Below are 6,157 nucleotides of genomic sequence, written 5' to 3'. Positions count from 1 at the left end.
AGCACTGGCACAAAACTCCTTTTGTTTGTCAGCTTTAAAGAGTTACATCAAAATATCTTGCAACAGAACAAATGCCAACTAGATTTTCTTTCAGCCTTCAACAGATATCACTTTCTGCCAACTGCCCAGTAGAATACAGGGAAATGCTGCCAGATTTCTCCTTGACGTACAACAGAGCCAGTTAATCCTGAGGTAGCTTTATATGCACGTTGCAAAATTTTTTTGCTTGTTTTCTTTAAAGACATTTCCATATCAAACCAAACGGTGCTATAAAAGGCTGATATATAACATTTGAGGTAAAATTGTACTGTTGAAACATACCATTCAGCTCTCTGAGCTTTGTCCCTTAAAGCTGTGACACTTAAATGTGACCGCTTTCCCTCCGTTCCTCTACATTCACTGCTGAGGGACAGTCCTCCCACTGAGTCCCATGATAGCAGAAGGAGCACCTCAGGTAGGATGTTTACACTGGAAACAATTCTGATTTAACTGATTTCAACCCAAGATGTGTGTTTAATCAAAATTAAGAGGAAATCCTCTTTTACCTCTTGTTTTTCATCTACACCATATTAGCTGTGCTACCTGTTTTAGTCTGGGGGGTGGTAACTGGCTGAGACTTTTCTGATGTGGAGATCACCACCAGCACCTGGGTGTTCAAATCCTTTATGCTGTTGATTGTGATCTTGTACCTTCTGCAAAACAGCATGCAAGAGACATGAGATACTTGCACGCATTGAGATACCATGAGTGATAACTCCATTCTCAAACATCTGCTAGACCTTTTGTTTACTGCTGCTCTTTGTACTGAAGTTCAAATATTTTGGAATGAATGAGGAAAAAATTGCACAAGAGGCCCCCCAACTCAGCTTTAGTTTTTTTATTAACAACATCTGAAGAATATGATAGGAAACAAAAACATCTGTTTCCAGTGGCTTTGCTGTATTGTGCCTTTCTAGTGACTCATATGCAAACTCGAAGCCAGGCTGTTTGGGACATTGTCTCCTCTTTTATTATTTAAAATAGTACAAGGTACACAAAAGTAAAGTACTCAGAGGTGGTGCAGGTATTAGTAGACCCACAGTAAGCTTGCTTCAGCTTCACAGCTTCTAGATGAAGAATCTCTTGGATAGAAACGAAGATTAAGGGCTTAGCTACCTAATGAGAGAAATCCCAAAACATGTCCATTTTCTAGTGGTAACAACATTGTTCATGGCAAGGTTTACTGTAAAGGCCAACTTTTGTCTGACTCTGTTAGTTTCATCTGGTCTATGACAATTTAATGCACTGGGAATATTATTGTTTGCCTGGTAGGCGGTATGACTGGTTCTGCTCTCTGTTTGGCTTGAATATCCACGAGATGCTGTGCAACACTTGTGTGACCTGGTAAGTGGTTGTGGTGTCCCAATGCCTCTTTGAATGCATTTAGGTGGTGGTACAATTAATATTTGAAAACCCACTTGTTTATTATTGTAATTGACCAAACATGGCTTTGAAGTTTAGTCCTCCTTGTACAGGAAAAGTTGAAATTTTCCTTTAATCTTACCAGGGGGAGGCAGTGACCCTTAGATCACACTCTCTCTGCTTAACCTTATAGCTCAGCAGTTATAGGACTCACAGGATGTGTAGAAGTCAGGCTCTTACTGCTTTTCTTTTTAGTAAGAAGGACCTCTTATTCTCATTAAAAACTGTAGTGCATTTGTGTATGCTATTCTCATCCTTCCTTGGAAGTTCGTCTCTTTCACAAAAATAAAAGTCTTCCAGACTGGCTGGCTCAGAGGGGTAGGATGATAAGTGGCTCCGCAGCCCAGAGACACAGATGCCCACCAAAGGCAGGGCTGATCCTTTTTCCATGGACCTCATGACGTTGAAGAGACACTGAACAAAGCAGAGCTGTTTCTGCTGAGATACAGCAGTGTAGGTAATCCATATACCATTCAGTCTTACTTTTGGCAACTTTAAGCTCTTCCCCAGTTAAGAGGTATACTAAGGACAATGTCTTATTGACTCATATGCTGTGTAGGGGTATCTGAGCTTCTACAAGTATATTGGGGATATCTTGTCCTTTAAAGGGATTGTGCTGAAATGTTTCCTCTTTTTTTTTTTATAATTACCTAGCAGCCCAGAGAGCTAAAGTTAGGAAATAACTCATTCTGTCTCTCCACCTTACAAGGCTTATTGCATACAATTTATCAGCCCATCTAGTTTTCTTATCAAAAAAAGCTGAAACCAATTATATTCTTCCCTTTAATAACCTTCCAAGAACACAGCGATAAAGGCTACTTTTTAACTGAAGTATTTTGCACAGCAAAATAGGGCACAAAAACATTTATCAAAAATGGTGATCCTTGATCACATTGATACAAGGAAAAGAGAGAGGAAGAAAGCAAAACACAGCTGCACACTATTTATTTCTCACACTTATCTTCTAAGACTAGGAAACCAGAAAGCTCCAGCCACAGAGCAGGCAGGCATGAATCCTATCTCTAATCCCAGGGATTTTGATTTGAGAAAGAAATTGTGTGATTGCACTGGGAAACAGGCACAGGTTCCTTCATCTGCAGCCCATGAGCATTACCTGCTGGATTGCAGGGCATGAAGGGAAAACAAGCTCTGCCACCACCAGCGTCCTTGGCCCTCCTACACCCAGGTGAGGAGGAGAGAGGAACCCCAAGCAGCTACAGCTTCTCCTCTTACAAGTCTGGGGCTTCTCTTTTCCATATGACAAGCGTGGATGCACATACGGATCCAATATTCCTCACTATAATAGCAGTATACCTGCTACTTCCCACCCGCAAAACCTTGTGCCAGCAGTTGCCAGCAAGAAACTGAGCAGGTGCAAGTCCTGCAGGTGACACTGACTCAGCTCATAAATCATAAGGGTTATGAGAAATCTCCAGAGGAGTATGAGTTATTATTGCATTCCTTCTCTTATTGCATAATACCACTCTTTTGGCCACTAGATTAGTTGATGATAGATGTCTACTTAGATACTCAGTGACAAAAGTTCAGTTAGGGTGATGTTTTCATTTCTCATGGAAAATGCTGACTATTTGCCCATGGTATTTTGACAAATTTAGACCTGTGTGGCTTTTTAAAAAAAAAAAAATAATAATAATAATTATCTAGACCAGTCTTTCAAACTTTTAGTGAATGTGACCCTCCATTTCCATCTTTACAGCTCACAATGTTTTCAGGAAAAGGAAAAAAAAATAAACTATGTTTTGCATCGTTGAGTTTAATGACTGTAAAAATGTAAGCCACCAACAAAATCAAGGATGGTTTTGAAAGATTTAATGAATGCACTGTAAGAAACTTCTAGGTTCATTGCAAAAGAAGAAACCATTTTCTGCTCAAAATTATGCATTTGATAATTGTGAAAAATAAGATTAAAAAAATTAAAAATAAAAAAATGAAAATGAATTGAAAAACATTACTATAATAAAAAAAAACCAAACCTAAACCAGAATTTGTGAGACTATCTTCAATAAGTCCTGTTACTTGTTTAAAAAAAATGTGATTTCCTCCTGTTCTTCCTCTCACTAAACATCAGACATCAAAAAACAAAGCAAACAGTACAGATGTTCAATCTATCAATGTAAATTGGCTCAGTACTGGTATACCTAGCACACAAATTGCATGAGGAATAAATGTACAACCTGTTTGTTCTGCTGTTGAGAAAATACAGTTCAATTAGTCTGGACTACCATATGATGCACAGTTTCTCCCTTTCTATGCGATATAATTAGGAACAAGATGTAGCATCTGAGGGACTCAAGCCTTTGAAGAACATGACAACTTTTGAATAAATAAGAAAGAAAATGTGAAAATTGCCATGTACCCTTCTTCTTCACTGTGGGGAGTTGAACAGGCCTTTTTCTGTGTGGCCATTTAATTTGCTCATTTGTAGCCAGGCTTGCATGGATCACTGCAAGCCTCTTCTGAGAGACAGGCTGCATGGCTGTGTGACCATCTGGGAAATGGGAAGGGAGGAGAGGAGAGTGGACAGAAGAAAAAGTGATAAAAAAAAGTGATAGAACAGGGCAGATGGGTGATCAGAGAAACCTCACATTACTCTCTTTCCATCTTGTCACTGTTTGTCATGGTGGCTGAAAACGGTGAGTCAGTTGGCTGTTCTGTTCATTAAAATTGTGGAGCAGAGGCTCTTGAATTTTGCTACAGAGCTACCCAGGATTCCCCTGCAAAGTAAGCCATAGGTGGACGAGCATAAGAAAGCATTTTTGTAATGTAAGAACAGTACCTCTTATTTGAACAGCAAGGTAATGCCATATTTTGCCACAGTCTTAGAAGATTAAGAGGCTTTTTTGGAGACAGCTTTCTCTCCTGAATGGTTTGGGACCAAAGTGATGTCCTTGCAAGTGTATAACCTCTGTAAGCTAAAGGTATTATTGCAGTCAATATGTCATAAAGGAGAAACCAATCCTGATATGAAGACAGAGTGATTGGTTATACAGCATATCTGAAAGGAAACTGTTTTCTTGAACTTATTGATTTTGCCAGTATTCCTCTCTGAAGTGCCAGATCCATCCAAACCCTCTTAGATTTGGTGTAGAAAGCATGCAATCACTTCTTTTCATAAAGACATTTTGTTCCACTCTTCAGACACTTTTTGTTTGGGCACAGATTCTCATACTCTGGCTGATTTTCTCATTGATCTTTCTTTGAGCAGTGGTTCAGCCCAAAGCCACAGGAACACTGGCTCCCAGCTCTTCCTGCCAGGAGCTGGGGTGGAATGTGTGGTGGGTGCCCGGCATCTTTCCCAGGGAAGTGCTGCCTGTTGTGGCTGAGGGCTACCAGGGTCTACATCTCATCACAGATGGGCAGCAGCAGGTTCCAGGCATGAAGAGCTCAGGGATGTGCTTGGGCTCCCCCAGCTCCCCCAACACCCACAAGCAATGAGTGTTGCTAATCTGACATCTGTCTTGGTGTATGTTTGACAATGTCACCATCAGCATTTTGGGGGGACCTTTCCTGTTGCTTAAATCATGTTTTTCAGTATTTTGTACACATTTTTCAAGACCTCTCAAGAATGGAAGGTGTTTTTTGGGAAAAAAATGCATTTTCATGAATTTCAATGTTGACGTATGTTTTATTTTCTTCATAGGGGGGTTGTTTTTAAAATAAATATTTGAGATATGTGGATGTTTTATTTGTTTTATTTCTAGTCTGTTATATACAATGTGAAAATGGTTGTATACATACGCAAAAATAACCCTTAGGTCTACAAAATGTAATACAAGTTATTATACTTTGTGCTAAAACCTCAAATGACTGTAAGGTTGCAGTTCAGGAACATTGCTTAAACAGCACACTTCAACATGACTTCTTCTTTTTTTCTAGAGTAAAATTTCAGGAAAATAAACATTCTGAATTCAGACAGAAGAGTATTTACTCAACTGAAAGTTGTTTATTTAAGGTATCTAGCGAGCTCTGTAGACAACCGTATGTATGCACATTTCAAACATTAAGTAACCAAGCAATACATTCTGGGTTTTACATCCAACTTCATTTTTTGAATCATTACTGAAACAACTTCTTACCTGTTGCAAGCCAGTGTAGCTTCTCTGGTTCTCATGCAATAATGCCAATTTATATCAGCTGAGAAGAGCTGAGCTAGAATCTTCTCATCAAATTATATACAGCTTACATTGGTTTAAAATCCATTGCATTCTTACAGTGCTATTGAAACTTCGCAGGCTTACCTTTATAAAAAAAATTCAGAAATGTGGAGTGTACAAAAGGTCCCCCAAAACTTGCACACATCTATTTTAGATAGGAAAAGGCAGGAAAGTTTTCATGATTATGGGAAATTCTTTGTTAGCATGTTAGTCTTGTTAGTGAACAACCAAAACTCAGATAGTGTTTAGTAAAACTTGGGGAAATGTGCCTGAACTATCCTTCCAGTTAAGTTTGTTAGTATTGGGCCAGATAATATCTGGAGTTTTCGTTGTAGAGCAAACTGGGTCACCTAGAAACAGATTTTGAGACCTAATGATCCATATTACTGTTTACTATTCCCAAGGAGATTTGGAGATTAACTTTTTTAAACACTGAATTAAAAATATTTTACTGATCACTGTAATTTTCTGATACATGCAATTTTCAAGTTACACTATAAAATAGCCAAGAAAAGTACGCA

The sequence above is a fragment of the Columba livia genome, chromosome 1 (genome assembly GCF_036013475.1).
Source record: "Columba livia isolate bColLiv1 breed racing homer chromosome 1, bColLiv1.pat.W.v2, whole genome shotgun sequence".
NCBI lineage: Eukaryota > Metazoa > Chordata > Aves > Columbiformes > Columbidae > Columba > Columba livia.
Note: the sequence above shows the minus strand (reverse complement) of the source record.